Genomic DNA, 17,500 nt, shown 5'->3' with positions numbered 1-17,500 from the left:
GCAGAGTCTCGGTTCACAGGAGCCTGGGAAGAACATCCCGTACGGAACCCTTTACCCGAAAACATCCGAACCGCACATGCTCGCGACAGTCCTGCCGTTAGAGAATGCACCGTGCACGCGACCGAGTAAGGCCACTCAGAGACATCCATTTCCCAGGTATATGCCCCCTACGCACTTTTGGTGGCGCAACTCGCACGAACAGTCCCACCTCGACCCCGTAAACAAGCTTTTTTGCCTCGAAGAGTTCGTCGGAGACGAAGAAGCAACCTTCAGTGCAAACGTAGCACTCTTTTGTGCAACCGCCCAAACAACGCCCCCTCTACCCTCTGTCGAAACACTCGGCATTGCTGCTCCCTAAGGTGAGCTTCTCCTCATAGGCAATTCCGCTCTTATCCGGTCACGTTTGTGTGCCCGAATTTCGCAAGGCAACCTCCATGGGACATGGAAAAGACTCGAGAAGAGAGCTCGCTCACGGGAGAGAGAAGCCAAGGAGACCACGAGAGTGCTGAGAGTGGGACAGCGCTGAATAGGCGAGAGAAGCCTCCGCGTATAAACGGAGATATATATCCAATTGCAACGAAGGAACGTGCCAAAGATCGAGAACAATGGCAGAAATGCTAGTAACGTGCACTTCGGGACCAACGCATCACCGGAAGACAACCGCCAAACATCGAAAGAGTCGCGATGCTCCGCAACCTACGTGCAAAGCGGTCGCACACCGGGTAAGGGAGTGAGAGCCCCAAACATAGCTGGGCGAGGCGCTCACTCCGCTCTTTAATATCTCGTTAATACCGCCAAGGAAATGGCACAAGCACACACACACAAGCATCCTCGGAAGAGGACAGTTCGAGTGACAGGTCAAATCCAAGAGTTCCGAAGACTACCTCCAGGAACAATCGGGAACAAGACCGATTACAAGTCGTCGAGTCTGTTACTGGGCGAACACGAGATGCGCACAGGAAATCGATCAGCCCTCACAATGGCCCAAGGCCAGAGATCGGACTGCTACGATTTACCCCAACAATCATCGTGCCACTCTTCGCAGAGAGGTGATAGACGCCAACGAGCCCGCGCATAGCAATCGAGGTGTAAAAAGGGCGTTGAAGGCAGGAAGCCTGGACGAAAGAGGCTACGAGGTCACCTCGAAGCGGTCTAAGAATCGGGCGCACTTGGGGCGACTACCAGTGCCAACCCCTTATCCCGCGGTGCGTCCGACACACAGAAATTTCCAAGGCGGCCAAGGAGCCTCCCCGCATAGCAATCGGGGTGTGAGGTTACGGATGCAGCATTGATAGCAATCGAGGTGTGAGGCGAAGGATGCAGAAGTGAGAGCCGAGGGATGTAGCAGAGATAGCAATCGGGGTGTGTGATGCAGAAGAGATAGCAATCGAGGTGTGCGGTGGGAAGGGCCCAGCAGCCAGAATGCATGAAGCGACGGATGAAGCAGTGATGACAACCGGGCTGTGAGGAGAGGAGGGATGCAGCCAAGAAAGCAATCAGGGCTCGAGGCAAGGGATGCATCAAGGATAGCAATCATGTTGTGAGGCGAGATTCCAAAGGCTAAACGTGAGAGGCTGCAGGGTCGACTCAGAGAGGTCTATGCATGTGAGAGGCTGAAAGCAAGGTCGACTCGGAGCGGTCTATGCATCGGGCGCGCTTGGGGCGACTACCAGTGCCAACCCCTTATCCCGCGACGCGTCCGACAAAGAGAACGTTCCAAGGCGGCAGAGGAGGTTACCAGCCGAAGGATGCAGTAGCAATAACAGGTATAGTTCCGCGGCGGCCGAGAAGACTCACCGCATAGGAATCGGGATGCGAGGCGAGGGATGCGGCGGGAAGGCCCCGACGGCTAAACGGAAGAGGCTGCAGGGCCGCCTCGGAATGGTCCAAGCATCGGATGCGATTGGGACGACTACCAGTGCCAACCCCTTATCCCGCGATGCGTCCGATACACAGATAGTTCCAAGGCGGCCGAGGAGCCTCACCGCATATCAATCGGGGTGCGAGGCGAGGGATGGGGCGGGAAGGCCCCAACGGCTAGACGGAAGAGGCTTCAGGGCCACCTCGGAATGGTCCAAGCATCGGACGCGCTTGGGGCGACTGCCAGTGCCAACCCCTTATCCCGCGATGCGTCCGATACACAGATGGTTCCAAGGCGGCCGAGGAGCCTCACCGCATAGCAATCGGGGGTGCGAGGCGAGGGATGGGGCGGGAAGGCCCCAACGGCTAGACGGAAGAGGCTTCAGGGCCGCCTAGGAATGGTCCAAGCATCGGACACGCTTGGGGCGACTACCAGTGACAGCCCCCTATCCCGCGATGCGTCCGATACGAAGATGGTTCCAAGGCGGCCGAGGAGCCTCACCGCATAGCAATCGGGGTGCGAGGTGGGGGATGCGGCGAGATGGCCCCAACGGCTAGACGGAAGAGGCCACAGGGCCGCGTCGGAATAGTCCAAGCATCGGACGCGCTTGGGGCGACTACCAGTGACAACCCCTTATCCCGCGATGCGTCCGATACGAAGATAGTTCCAAGGCGGCCGAGGAGCCTCACCGCATAGCAATCGGGGTGCGAGGTGGGGGATGCGGCGAGATGGCCCCAACGGCTAGACGGAAGAGGCTGCAGGGCCGCCTCGGAATAGTCCAAGCATCGGACGCGCTTGGGGCCACTACCAGTGACAACCCCTTATCCCGCGATGCGTCCGATACGAAGATAGTTCCAAGGCGGCCGAAGAGCCTCACCGCATAGCAATCGGGGTGCGAGGTGGGGGATGCGGCGAGATGGCCCCAACGGCTAGACGGAAGAGGCCACAGGGCCGCCTCGGAATAGTCCAAGCATCGGACGCGCTTGGGGCGACTACCAGTGACAACCCCTTATCCCGCGATGCGTCCGATACGAAGATAGTTCCCAGGCGGCCGAGGAGCCTCACCGCATAGCAATCGGGGTGCGAGGCGAGGGATGCGGCGAGATGGCCCCAAAGGCTAGACGGAAGAGGCTGCAGGGCTGCCTCGGAATAGTCCAAGCATCGGACGCGCTTGGGGCGACTACCACTGCCAACCCCTTATCCCGCGATGCGTCCGATACACAGATAGTTCCGAGGCGGCCGAGGAGGTGGGGGATGCAGCGAGATGGCCCCAACGGCTAGACGGAAGAGGCTGCAGGGCCGCCTCGGAATAGTCCAAGCATCGGACGCGCTTGGGGCGACTACCAGTGACAACCCCTTATCCCGCGATGCGTCCGATACACAGATAGTTCCGAGGCGGCCAAGGAGCCTCACCGCATAGCAATCGTGGTGCGAGGTGGGGGATGCGGCGAGATGGCCCCAACGGCTAGACGGAAGAGGCTGCAGGGCCGCCTCGGAATGGTCCAAGCATCGGATGCGCTTGGGGCGACTACCACTGCCAACCCCTTATCCCGCGATGCGTCCGATACACAGATAGTTCCAAGGCGGCCGAGGAGCCTCACAGCATAGCAATCAGGGTGCGAGGCGAGGGATGCGGCGAGAAAGCCCCAACGGCTAGAGGGAAGAGGCTTCAGGTCCGCCTCGGAATGGTCCAAGCATCGGACGCGCTTGGGGCGACTACCAGTGACAACCCCTTATCCCGCGACGCGTCCGATACACAGATAGTTCCAAGGCGGCCGAGGAGCCTCACCGCATAGCAATCGGGGTGCGAGGCGAGGGATGCGGCGAGAAGGACCCAACGGCTACACGGAAGAGGCTTCGGGGCCGCCTCGGAATGGTCCAAGCATCGGACGCGCTTGGGGCGACTACCAGTGACAACCCCTTATCCCGCGACGCGTCCGATACACAGATAGTTCCAAGGCGGCCGAGGAGCCTCACCGCATAGCAATCGGGGTGCGAGGCGAGGGATGCGGCGAGAAGGACCCAACGGCTACACGGAAGAGGCTTCGGGGCCGCCTCGGAATGGTCCAAGCATCGGACGCGCTTGGGGCGACTACCAGTGACAACCCCTTATCCCGCGACGCGTCCGATACACAGATAGTTCCAAGGCGGCCGAGGAGCCTCACCGCATAGCAATCGGGGTGCGAGGCGAGGGATGCGGCGAGAAGGACCCAACGGCTAGACGGAAGAGGCTTCGGGTCCGCCTCGGAATGGTCCAAGCATCGGACGCGCTTGGGGCGACTACCAGTGACAACCCCTTATCCCGCGACGCGTCCGATACACAGATAGTTCCAAGGCGGCCGAGGAGCCTCACCGCATAGCAATCGGGGTGCGAGGCGAGGGATGCGGCGAGAAGGACCCAACGGCTAGACGGAAGAGGCTTCGGGTCCGCCTCGGAATGGTCCAAGCATCGGACGCGCTTGGGGCGACTACCAGTGACAACCCCTTATCCCGCGACGCGTCCGATACACAGATAGTTCCAAGGCGGCCGAGGAGCCTCACCGCATAGCAATCGGGGTGCGAGGCGAGGGATGCGGCGAGAAGGACCCAACGGCTAGACGGAAGAGGCTTCGGGTCCGCCTCGGAATGGTCCAAGCATCGGACGCGCTTGGGGCGACTACCAGTGACAACCCCTTATCCCGCGACGCGTCCGATACACAGATAGTTCCGAGGCGGCCGAGGAGCCTCACCGCATAGCAATCGGGGTGCGAGGCGAAGGATGCGGCGAGAAGGACCCAACGGCTAGACGGAAGAGGCTTCGGGTCCGCCTCGGAATGGTCCAAGCATCGGACGCGCTTGGGGCGACTACCAGTGACAACCCCTTATCCCGCGACGCGTCCGATACACAGATAGTTCCAAGGCGGCCGAGGAGCCTCACCGCATAGCAATCGGGGTGCGAGGCGAGGGATGCGGCGAGAAGGACCCAACGGCTAGACGGAAGAGGCTTCAGGGCCGCCTCGGAATGGTCCAAGCATCGAACGCGCTTGGGGCGACTACCAGTGACAACCCCTTATCCCGCGACGCGTCCGATACACAGATAGTTCCGAGGCGGCCGAGGAGCCTCACCGCATAGCAATCGGGGTGCGAGGCGAGGGATGCGGCGAGAAGGACCCAACGGCTAGACGGAAGAGGCTTCAGGGCCGCCTCGGAATGGTCCAAGCATCGGACGCGCTTGGGGCGACTACCAGTGACAACCCCTTATCCCGCGACGCGTCCGATACACAGATAGTTCCGAGGCGGCCGAGGAGCCTCACCGCATAGCAATCGGGGTGCGAGGCGAGGGATGCGGCGAGAAGGACCCAACGGCTAGACGGAAGAGGCTTCAGGGCCGCCTCGGAATGGTCCAAGCATCGGACGCGCTTGGGGCGACTACCAATGACAACCCCTTATCCCGCGACGCGTCCGATACACAGATAGTTCCGAGGCGGCCGAGGAGCCTCACCGCATAGCAATCGGGGTGCGAGGCGAGGGATGCGGCGAGAAGGACCCAACGGCTAGACGGAAGAGGCTTCAGGGCCGCCTCGGAATGGTCCAAGCATCGGACGCGCTTGGGGCGACTACCAGTGACAACCCCTTATCCCGCGACGCGTCCGATACACAGATAGTTCCGAGGCGGCCGAGGAGCCTCACCGCATAGCAATCGGGGTGCGAGGCGAGGGATGCGGCGAGAAGGACCCAACGGCTAGACGGAAGAGGCTTCAGGGCCGCCTCGGAATGGTCCAAGCATCGGACGTGCTTGGGGCGACTACCGTTGCCAACCCCTTATCCCGCGATGCGTCTGATACACAGATAGTTCCGAGGCGGCCGAGGACCCTCACCGCATAGCAATCGGGTTGCGAGGCAGATTATTGGGAAGGGAACCCCCTGGGATGCGGCTCAAGCAGTGCCCAAAGGGACTGGAATGCGGAATCACATCGAGAGACCCAAATGCTATACGAGGGCTCAAATCGAATTATCGATTTGGCCACGACATGGACGCATCGGAACGACTACCTTTGCCGAACCACTCGCAATTGCATCCATACCGAAACCAATAGACATTTCCGTTAGAGCCCTCGCATAGCATTCGGGAATCTCGCATGCCCCTCTAAATCGACCAATGCTGGCGCTCAATGAAAATCCGAGCGCTACCACCGTTCGAGCGCCAGCATTGGTCGAGTTAGAGGGGCACGGGGGAGAATGCTCCAGTCAACACCTCCCCTATATAAGTTATTTGTCCGATTCTCGCACAACCGTAGTCTGCCTCGTCGAATCAAACAACGGTCCCAGATTCCGACTTCCGTTCCGTAGAGACCCAAAAGCTAGATGGAGGCTCGCAAGAAAGAGAGTCGGCGCATAGCAATCGGGTTTCTCGAACGTTTAGGGACCGAGCTCACTTGCGGATAGGGCAAAATCCGCCAAGCAACCCAAAAGCTAGACGGGGGCTCGAATCGAATCGCCTAGGCGGCCACAACAACGACGTGTTGGATCGACTACCAGTGCCAAACCATTCAGCAAGACTAGTCTGTGTCGAGGCCGGATAGAGATTCTCAGAGAGCGCCCGCATAGCATTTAGGAGACCTGCCGCGTCCCTCACACTCGACAAATGGTGGTGCACGTTTATAAATCCGAGCGATCCCAACCCTTTCAAGCACCAACATCGGTCGAGATAGAGGGGCACGGAGGGGGCTGCGTGAGACAACACAGTCCCCTATATAAGTTATTTGTCCGATTCTCACACATCCGAAGAATGGTCATCAAATCGGACAACAGCCCAAACTTCCGACTTCCGTCCCAGAAAGCCCAAGAGCTATCTAAAACGTTCATGGCCGGAACTCGATCGCGGCTATACCAGTCCGCCAAGCAACCCAAAAGCTAGACTGGAGCTCTAGTCGAATCACCTCTGTGGCCATTGCAAGGACGTGTTGGAGCGACTACCATTGCCGAACCATTCCGCAGGTCGAGTCCATACCAAGGCCGCATAGAGATTCACGATGAGCTCCTGCATAGCAATCAGGAGACTTGCCGTGTCCATCACAATCGATAAATCCTGGTGCAAGATTTTTGCATCCGAGCGCTCCAACCAGTCGAGCACCAGCATCAATCGACATAAACGGGCACGGGGGGAGGATGCTCGAGAACACTACCTCCCCTATATAAGTTATTTGTCCGATTCTCAAGCAGCCGAAGTCTGGTCATCGAATCGGGTCAAAGACCACAACTTCCGACTTTACCCACAATGCAAGTCATCGAATCGAACATCGGCCCCCGAGTCGGACTCCATGCGTATGTCAGGTCATCGGACCCAAATTCCGCCTTCCTGCGCATGGCGGGCCATCAATATCAACTCGGTCATCGGACCCAAACTCCGCCTTTTTGCGTATGGCACGCCTTCAAATCGGTCATCGGACCCAAATTCCGCCTTCCTGTGCATGGCGGGCCATCAACATCAACTCGGTCATCGGACCCAAATTCCGCCTTTCTGCGCATGGCACGCCATCAACTCGGTCATCGGACCCAAATTCCGCCTTCCTGCGCATGGCAGGTCATCGGACACAAATTCAGACCTCGCCAATATGCCTACGTATCGAATCGGTCATCGGACCCAACTTCCGACTTCATCCATACTGTAGGGTCTTTGAGGTTGGCGCGGTGCGCTCAACCCAGGGAGTCGACCCATCGAAGCATACACCTCCCCTATATAAGCTATTTGTCCGATTCCCACACCTGTGTAGTTTGCACCTCTGACCAGGACATCGACCCCAACTTCCGAACTCGACTGCAACGACGGCACCAGCGCCTTGGTGCGCACCTTGCGACGCACAGTCCCAACATTCGCCTTCCTGCACATGGCAGGTCATCGGACCCAAATTCCGACCTCGCGAGTATGCCTACATATCGAATCGGTCATCGGACCCAACTTCCGACTTCATCCATACCGTAGGGTCTTTGAGGTTGGCGCGGTGCGCTCAACCCGGGGAGTCGACCCAACGAAGCATAAACCTCCCCTATATAAGCTATTTGTCCGATTCCCACACCTGTGTAGTTTGCACCTCCGATCAAGACATCGACCCCAACTTCCGAACTCGCCTCCAACGACCGAACCAGCGCCTTGGTGCGCACCTTGCAACGCACAGTGCCAACATTCGCCTTCCTGCACGTGGCAGGTCATCGGACCCAAATTCCGACCTCGCGAGTATGCCTACATATCGAATCGGTCATCGGACCCAACTTCCGACTTCATCCATACCGTAGGGTCTTTGAGGTTGGCGCGGTGCGCTCAACCCGGGGAGTCGACCCAACGAAGCATACACCTCCCCTATATAAGCTATTTGTCCGATTCCCACACCTGTGTAGCTTGCACCTCCGATCAGGACATCGACCCCAACTTCCGAACTCGACTAAAAAGACCGCACCAGCGCCTTGGTGTGCACCTTGCAACGCACAGTGTCAACATTCGCCTTCCTGCACATGGCAGGTCATCGGACCCAAATTCCGACCTCATGAGCATACCTACTAATCGAATCGGTCATCGGACCCAACTTCCGACTTCATCCATACCGTAGGGTCTTTGAGGTTGGCGCGGTGCGCTCAACCTGGGGAGTCGACCCATCGAAGCATACACCTCCCCTATATAAGCTATTTGTCCGATTCCGACACCTGTGTAGTTTGCACCTCCGCTCAGGACATCGACCCCAACTTCCGAACTCGCCTGCAACGACCGAACCAGCGCCTTGGTGCGCACCAAAAGTGCGCACTTTTGGAGGGCACTTTTGTGCGCTCCAAAGGTGCGCACTTTTGGAGGGCACTTTTCTGCGCTCCAAAGGTGCGCACTTTTGGAGGGCACTTTTTGGAGGGCACTTTTCTGCGCTCCAAAGGTGCGCACTTTTGGAGGGCACTTTTTGGAGGGCACTTTTCTGCGCTCCAAAGGTGCGCACTTTTGGAGGGCACTTTTTGGAGGGCACTTTTCTGCGCTCCAAAGGTGCGCACTTTTGGAGGGCACTTTTTGGAGGGCACTTTTCTGCGCTCCAAAGGTGCGCACTTTTGGAGGGCACTTTTTGGAGGGCACTTTTCTGCGCTCCAAAGGTGCGCACTTTTGGAGGGCACTTTTTGGAGGGCACTTTTCTGCGCTCCAAAGGTGCGCACTTTTGGAGGGCACTTTTTGGAGGGCACTTTTCTGCGCTCCAAAGGTGCGCACTTTTGGAGGGCACTTTTTGGAGGGCACTTTTCTGCGCTCCAAAGGTGCGCACTTTTGGAGGGCACTTTTTGGAGGGCACTTTTCTGCGCTCCAAAGGTGCGCACTTTTGGAGGGCACTTTTGTGCACTCCAAAGGTGCGCACTTTTGGAGGGCACTTTTCCTGTGCTCCAAAGGTGCACACCTAGGTGAGCACCTTCGACCACACCTTGTAGCACACCAAACTCTGACTTTCGACTTCATCCGCAATGCAGGGTCTTTGAGGTTGGCGCAATGCGCACAACCAGGGGAGTCGACCCATCAAACCCAACACCTCCCCTATATAAGCTATTTGTCTGATTCTCATACATGCGTAGCCTGCAGGAGCAATTAGGACATCGACCCCAACTTTCGGCTTCTAAACGAAAACAAGGTCTTTGAGGTTGGTGTAATGCGAACAACTAGGGGAGTCAACCCATCAAACCCAACACCTCCCCTATATAAGCTATTTGTCTGATTCTCATACATGTGTAGTCTACAGGAGCAATTAGGACATCGACCCCAACTTTTGACTTCTTAACGAAAACAAGGTCTTTGAGGTTGACGTAATGCGCACAACCAGGGGAGTCGACCCATCAAACCCAACACCTCCCCTATATAAGCTATTTGTCCGATTCTCATACATGTGTAGCCTGCAGGAGCCATTAGGACATTGACCCCAACTTTTGACTTCTTAACGAAAACAAGGTCTTTGAGGTTGGCGTAATGCGCACAACCAAGGGAGTTGACCCATCAAACCCAACACCTCCCCTATATAAGCTATTTGTCTGATTCTCATACATGTGTAGCCTGCAACAACGATTAGGACATCCACCCCAACTTCTGAATTCGTCTGCGTTGACCGCACCAAAGGTGCACGCCTTGGTGCTCACCAAAATCCGACTTCCGACTTCTTCTGCTATGCGGGGTCTTTGAGGTTGGCGCAGTGCGCACAACCAGGGGAGTCAACCCACCGAATGCAACACCTCCCCTATATAAGCTATTTGTCTGATTCTCATACATGCGTAGACTGCAGCAATGATTAGGACATCCACCCCAACTTTTGACTTCTTAAACAAGACAGGGTCTTTGAAGTTGGTGCAGTGCACACAACCAGGGGAGTCGACCCATCAAACGCAACACCTCCCCTATATAAAGCTATTTGTCCGATTCTCATACGTGTAGTCTGCAGCAGCGATTAGGACATCGACCCCAACTTCCGAATTCGTTTGCATTGACCGCACCAAAGGTGCACGCCTTGGTGTGCACCCTGGAGTGCACTTTGGTGCTCACCTCGGTGCACACTTTGGTGTGCACCTCGGTGTGCACCAAAGGTGCGCACCTTGGAGCGCACCAAAGGTGTACACTTTGGAGCGCACCACATAGGGTCTTTGAGAGGTTGGCGCAGTGCGCACACCAAGGTGGGTGTTGAGGTGCGTGCCGAGGTGGGTGGGTGCTAGGGTGCGCTCCATGGTGGGTGCCAGGGTGGGTGCGTGCTAGGGTGGATTCCAAAGAGGGTCATAGGGTGGGTGCCAAGGTGGGTTGGTGATATAGTGGGTTCAAAGGTGGGTACTAGGGTGGGTTCCAAGGTGGGTCACAAGTTGGGTGCCAGGATGCGTGGGTGTTAGGTTGGGTGCCAAGGTGGGCTCCTGCGTGGGTGGGTGCTAGGGTGGGTTTCAAGGTGGACGCGAGGGCGGGTGCCAAGGTGGGTAACAAGTTGGGTGTTAGGATGGGTGAGTGCTAGAGTGGGTGCCAAGGTGGGTGGGTGCTAAGGTGGATGCCAAGGTGGTTCACAGGGTGGGTGGGTTCTAGGGTGAGTTCCAAGGTGGGTCACAGGTTCAGTGCTAGGGTGGGTGTCAAGGCGGGTGTCGAGGTGCCTGGGTGCTAGGGTGTGGATGCCAATGTGGGTCATAGGGTGGGTACTAGGGTGGGCTGCAATGTGGGTGCCAAGGTGGGTAACATGCTCGGTGGGTTCTAAATTGGGTGCCAGGGTGGGTGTGCACCCACCTTGCCCGAGGTGGGTGCCAAGGTGCCAGTGTGGGTGGGTGCTAAGGTGGATGCCAAGGTGGGTGAGAAGGTGGGTGATAGGTTGAGTGGTAGGATGGGTGGGTGCCAAGATGGGTCACAGGGTGGGTGCAAGGGTGGGTAGGTGCTAGGGTTGGTGTCAGGGTGGGTGGGTGCTAGGTTGGGTTCCAAGGTGGGTGCGAGGGTGAGTGTCAAGGTGGGTCACAGGTTAGGTGCTAGGATGGGTGAGTGCTAGGGTGCAAAGGTGCCAGGGTGGGTGCTAGGATGGGTCGATGCTAGGGTGAGTGGCAAGGTGGGTCCACAAGTGTCAAGGTGGGTGCCGAGGTGGGTGCCAAGTCGGCGACTGCTATGGTGGATGCCAAGGTGGGTCACGGGGTGGGTGCCAAGTTGCTAGGTTGGGTTCCAAGGTGGGTGCCAACGTGGGTGCTAGGGTGCGTGGGTTAAAGGGTGTGTCACAACGTGGGTGCCAGGATGGGTGCGCACCCACACTGGCCAAGACGGGTGCGGGTGCAAGGTTGGGTTCCAAGCCCGGTCACAGGCTGGGTGCTAGGATGGGTGGGTGCCAAGGTGGGCACCAGGGTGGGTGCACCCACCCTGGCCAAGGTGGGTCACGGGGTGGGTCCTAGGGTGGGTAACGGGGTGGGTACTAAGGTGCGTGCCAAGGTGGGTCATAGGGTGGGTGCCAAGGTGGGCACCAGGGTGGGTGTGCACCAACCCTAGCCAGGGTAGGTCACGGGGTGGTTGTCGGGGTGGGCGTCAAGGAGCCAAGGTGGGTGGCAAGTAGCCAAGTTGCGTGCCAAGGTGGGTGTCGGGGTGGGTGCCAAGGATCCAAGGTGGGTGCCAAGGAACCAAGGTGGGTGTCTGGGTGGGTGCCGAGGTGGGAGCCAGGGTGGGTCCCAAGGTGAGTGCAAAGGTGGGTGCCAGGGTCAAGGTGAGTGCCAATGTGGGTTCCAAGGTGCCAGGGTCAGGGTGAGTGCCAATGTGGGTTCAAAGGTGCTAAGTTGGGTGCGAGGTTGGGTGCGAGGGTGGGTGGGTGCCAAGGTGTGCTAGGTGGAAGCCCGGGTGGGTCGGCATCCCATGGGTGTCGAGTTGGGTGCCTGATGGGTGCTTCTTGTCAAGTTTTAGTCGTCGGGACTCATTTCGAGCCTTAGAGGTCGTTTCTTGTCCGGTTGCCCTGTCTTCGACCTGGGAACCCAATTTTGGTCCTCGGGTCCCATTTTTTTTTGTCTCGCATCCCACTTTTGGCCTGTGGCCTTTTCGGGGTCGATTCTCGTTTTGGGCATCAGAGCATGTTTCTTCTCCTAAAACCCAATATTTGTTTATTAAGTCTCGGAACACATTTTTGTTCTCGTGGACCCATCATGGGTCTTGGAACGCATTTGTGGTCCTTGGGTCCCATTTTGCATCCCGAAACTTGTGTTTTGGTGCTTGATCCCTATTTTGGGTGCCCACCTTGCACCAAGTGCGCACCCGGGGCAAACCGAGCGCCTTGGTGCACCGGGGCAAGATCGAGCGTGCACCCGAGGCGCCCCGAACATGCACCAAGGTGCACTCGGCCCACATGTGAGCGCAGGTCGTTGCGCCCGAGGTGGTGTGTGGGCACCGCGTTGCAGACGGGACACTGCACGCACACGACGCCCCCTCCAGGTGCACGCACGTAGGCCGGGCCGGGTGCACACCCGACGCCCTAGCAAGGTGCGCGCACCCGGGCAGGGCTCACACTTGGCGAACGGGGCGCACTTCGCGAGGGAGGGTGTGCACCTCGACGGGGGTGGGTGGCCGGGGTGGATTCGCACGTGGGTCGCGGTTTGCTAAGTACACACTGCGACAAGCTCATAACGGGTGCGATCATACCAGCATTAGTGCACCGGATCCCATCAGAACTCCGCAGTTAAGCGCGCTTGGGCCGGAGTAGTACTGGGATGGGTGACCTCCCGGGAAGTCCCGGTGTTGCACCCTTTTTTAGTTTTTCGCCGGGCGTCGCAATGCTATTTGAATAAACCTTTTGCCCGTTTGCGTTCTCGTCGGGGCCGGGCCGGGCCGGGGTGCGCTGCCCGCACTACCGCGCGCGCGGGGGCGACACCGAGCGCGCACCCGAGGCACCCCGAGCACACAGGCCACGGTGCAACCCGGGCGTTGTGCGCGCACCCCGGTGCGCCCGAGGTGCTGCGCGCGCACCCAGGTGAAATCGGTGTGCACCTCGGCCAGTGCGCGCTCGGTCGAGTCGCGCACGTTGGCCAAGGTGCACGGTGATGTTTCTTACTCTAAGGTTCCGCACCAGACGCCCGGGACAGGTGAGCGAAGCTGGGCGGGGCCGGGTGCGCGGCCGGGGCAGGTGCACGCAGCTGGAGAGAGCTTTGGAGCACACTTCGGAGCGCACCAATGATGCGCTCCATTCAAAAGTTTCCTGAAAAGGCAAAAAAAGTTGAGATTATAGAATTTCCCACTTGAGAGATTGTAAAAAAAAAAAATTTAAAATGAAGGAAACGCGGGTGCCAAGGTGTGCGCAGCCCAGCCAAGGTGTGCGCACCAAGGCGCCCACCCTGGCGAAGGTGCACGCAAGGTGCGCACCCGAGGCAAACCGGACAATTAACCCAACTTTCGACTTCGCGCGCACCTTGGAGCGCACTTCGGAGCGCTCCTTGGTGCGCACCAATCTTGGGCACCTCGGAGTGCACCATGGCGCCCACCAAGGTGCGCACCCGGGGCAAACCGAGCTCCGACTTCGTGCGCACCTTGGAGCGCACGAAAGGTGCGCACCATGGCGCCCACCAAGGTGCGCAGCCCAGCCAAGGCGTGCGCATCAAGGTGCGCACCCTGGCGAAGGTGCGCACCCGGGGCAAACCGAGCTCCGACTTCGTGCGCACCTTGGAGCGCACAAAAGGTGCGCAACCCAGCCAAGGTGTGCGCACCCCGGTCAAACCGAGCTCCGAATCGTGCGCACCAGAGGTGCACGCCATCGTGCGCACCTTGGAGCACACTTCGGAGCCCTCCTTGGTGCGCGCCGATGTTGCGCACCTCGGAGCGCACCCGGGGAAAACAATGCAATTAACCCGACTTTCGACTTCGTGGGCACCTCGGAGCGCTCTCGGGTTCGCACCTCGGAGCACACCGAGGTGCGCACCTTTGATGCGCTGCCTTCACCAATTTCCAGAAAAGGCAAGAAAACATTGAGAAGGTGTGCGCACCGAGGTGCCCACCCTGGCGAAGGTGCACGCGAGGTGCGCACCCGGGGCAAACCGGGCTCCGACTTCGTGCACGCCGCACCTTGGAGCACACTTCGGAGCGCTCCTTGGTGCGCACCAGGGCGCGCAACCCAGCCGAGGTGCCCACCCCGGCGAAGGTGCACGCGAGGTGCGCACCCGGGGCAAACCGGGCTCCGACTTCGTGCACGCCATGGTGCCCACCGCGGCGAAGGTGCACGCGAGGTGCGCACCCGGGGCAAACCGGGCTCCGACTTCGTGCACGCCGCACCTTGGAGCACACTTCGGAGCGCTCCTTGGTGCGCACCATGGTGCCCACCAGGGCGCGCAACCCCGCCGAAGGTGCACGCGAGGTGCGCACCCGGGGCAAACCGGGCTCCGACTTCGTGCACGCCGCACCTTGGAGCACACTTCGGAGCGCTCCTTGGTGCGCACCATGGTGCCCACCAGGGCGCGCAACCCCGCCGAAGGTGCACGCGAGGTGCGCACCCGGGGCAAACCGGGCTCCGACTTCGTGCACGCCATGGTGCGCACCGCGGCGAAGGTGCGCACCCGGGGCAAACCGGGCTCCGACTTCGTGCACGCCGCACCTTGGAGCACACTTCGGAGCGCTCCTTGGTGCGCACCAGGGCGCGCAACCCAGCCGAGGTGCCCACCCCGGCGAAGGTGCACGCGAGGTGCGTACCCGGGGCAAACCGGGCTCCGACTTCGTGCACGCCGCACCTTGGAGCACACTTCGGAGCGCTCCTTGGTGCGCACCATGGTGCCCACCAGGCCGCGCAACCCAGCCAAGGTGTGCGCACCAAGGTGCACGCGAGGTGCGCACCCGGGGCAAACCGGGGTCCGACTTCGTGCACGCCGCACCTTGGAGCACACATCGGGGCGCTCCCGGGTTCGCACCGGCGTTGCGCACCGTGGTGGGCACCTCGGAGCACACCAAGGTGGGCAGCGAGGTGCGCACCTTTGATGCGATGCCTTCACTAATTTCCATAAAAGGCAAAAAAAAAACGAGATTTTAAAATTTCCGTTTTGAAAGATAGTGAGAAAAAGGGAATGCTGGTGCCATCTTGAGCCCGCCCTGGTGCGCAGCCCAGCCAAGGTGTGCGCACCAAGGTGCCCACCCTGGCGAAGGTGCGCACCCGGGCAATTAACCCAACTTCCAACTTCGCGCGCGCCAGGGTGGGAGCGCACCCAACAACCGGGCCTGGGAAGAGCCAATGCGAGAAACCCCACCAAACGCTCTGACAAAAAAAGAGGGGGCGCTCCAGTAACCCCGCTTCGGAGCGCACCCTGGGCAAACCCAGCCAAGGTGCCCACCCCGGCCAAGGTGCAGGCGAGGTGCGCACCCGGGGCAAACCGGGCTCCGACAACGTGCACGCCGCACCTTGGAGCACACTTCGTAGCGCTCCCGGGTGCGCACCTCAGAGCACACCAAGGTGGGCAGCGAGGTGCGCACCTTTGATGCGCTGCCTTCACTAATTTCCAGAAAAGGCAAAAAAAAAAGGAGATTTTAAAATTTCCGTTTTGAAAGATAGTGAAAAAAACGGAACGCGCGTGCCATCTTGAGCCCGCCCTGGTGCGCAGCCCAGGTAAGGTGCCCACCCTGGCAAAGGTGCGCACCCGGGCAATTAACCCTACTTCCGACTTCGTGCGCGCCAGGGTGGCAACCGGGCCTCGGAAGAGCCAATGCGAGAAACCCCACCAAACGCTCCGACAAAAAAAGAGGCGGCGCTCCAATAACCCCGCTTCGGAGCGCAGCCGGGGCAAACCCAGCCAAGGTGCCCACCCCGACGAAGGTGCACGCGAGGTGCGCACCCGGGGCAAACCGGGCTCCGACAACGTGCACGCAGCACCTTGGAGCACACTTCGAAGCACTCCCGGGTGCCCACCGGCGTTGCGCACCGTGGTGGGCAGCGAGGTGCGCACCTTTGATGCGCTGCCTTCACTAATTTCCAGAAAAAGGCAAAAAAAAATGAGATTTTAAAATTTCCGTTTTGAAAGATAGTGAAAAAAAAGGAACGCGGGTGCCATCTTGAGCCCGCCCTGGTGCGCAGCCCAGGCAAGGCATGCGCACCAAGGTGCCCACCCGAGGTGCACACCCGGGGCAAACCGGGCTCCGACTTCGTGCAGGCCGCACCTTGGAGCACACTTCGGAGCGCTCCTTGGTGCGCACCATGGTGCCCACCAGGGCGCGCAACCCAGCCAAGGTCTGCACACCAAGGTGCCCACCCCGGCGAAGGTGCACGCGAGGTGCGCACCCGGGGCAAACCGGGCTCCGACTTCGTGCACGCCATGGTGCCCACCGCGGCGAAGGTGCACGCGAGGTGCGCACCCGGGGCAAACCGGGCTCCGACTTCGTGCACGCCGCACCTTGGAGCACACTTCGGAGCGCTCCTTGGTGCGCACCATGGTGCCCACCAGGGCGCGCAACCCAGCCAAGGTGTGCGCACCAAGGTGCACGCGAGGTGCGCACCCGGGGCAAACCGGGGTCCGACTTCGTGCACGCCGCACCTTGGAGCACACATCGGAGCGCTCCCAGGTTCGCACCAGCGTTGCGCACCTTTGATGCGCTGCCTTCACTAATTTCCAGAAAAGGCAAAAAAAAACGAGATTTTAAAATTTCCGTTCTGAAAGATAGTGAAAAAAACGGAACGCGGGTGCCATCTTGAGCCCTTCCTGGTGCGCAGCCCAGGCAAGTTGTGCGCACCAAGGTGCCCACCCTGGCGGAGGTGCGCGCCCGGGGCAATCCGGGCTCCGACTTCGTGCACTGCATGGTGCCCACCAAGGCGCGCAACCCAGCCAAGGTGCCCACCGCAGCGAAGGTGCACGCGAGGTGCGCACCCGAGGTGCACACCCGGGGCAAACCGGGCTCCGACTTCGTGCACGCCGCACCTTGGAGCACACTTCAGAGCGCTCCTTGGTGCGCACCAGGGCGCGCAACCCAACCAAGGTCTGCACACCAAGGTGCTCACCCCGGCGAAGGTGCACGCGAGGTGCGCACCCGGGGCAAACCGGGCTCGGACTTCGTGCACGCCGCACCTTGGAGCACACATCGGAGCGCTCCCGGGTTCGCACCAGCATTGCGCACCTTTGATGCGCTCCAATAACCCCACTTCGGAGCGCACCAGAAACCCCACTGGACGCTTGGGCAAAAATGTAATGCGCACCCGAAGCCCCTAC

At 59.7% G+C, this 17,500-nt stretch overlaps 1 non-coding gene across 1 annotated transcript; it reads left to right on the top strand.

The window, feature by feature from the left end:
• Nucleotides 1-12,957: 12,957 nt before the first annotated feature.
• Nucleotides 12,958-13,076, top strand: LOC131862277 (5S ribosomal RNA). The gene has a single exon (XR_009361293.1). It is a non-coding gene; the product is annotated as a 5S ribosomal RNA (ribosomal RNA).
• Nucleotides 13,077-17,500: the final 4,424 nt, after the last annotated feature.

Source organism: Cryptomeria japonica, unplaced genomic scaffold (genome assembly GCF_030272615.1).
Source record: "Cryptomeria japonica unplaced genomic scaffold, Sugi_1.0 HiC_scaffold_40, whole genome shotgun sequence".
NCBI lineage: Eukaryota > Viridiplantae > Streptophyta > Pinopsida > Cupressales > Cupressaceae > Cryptomeria > Cryptomeria japonica.
The sequence above is the reverse complement of the archived record's forward strand: the minus strand, read 5'-3'. Positions and strand labels throughout refer to the sequence as shown.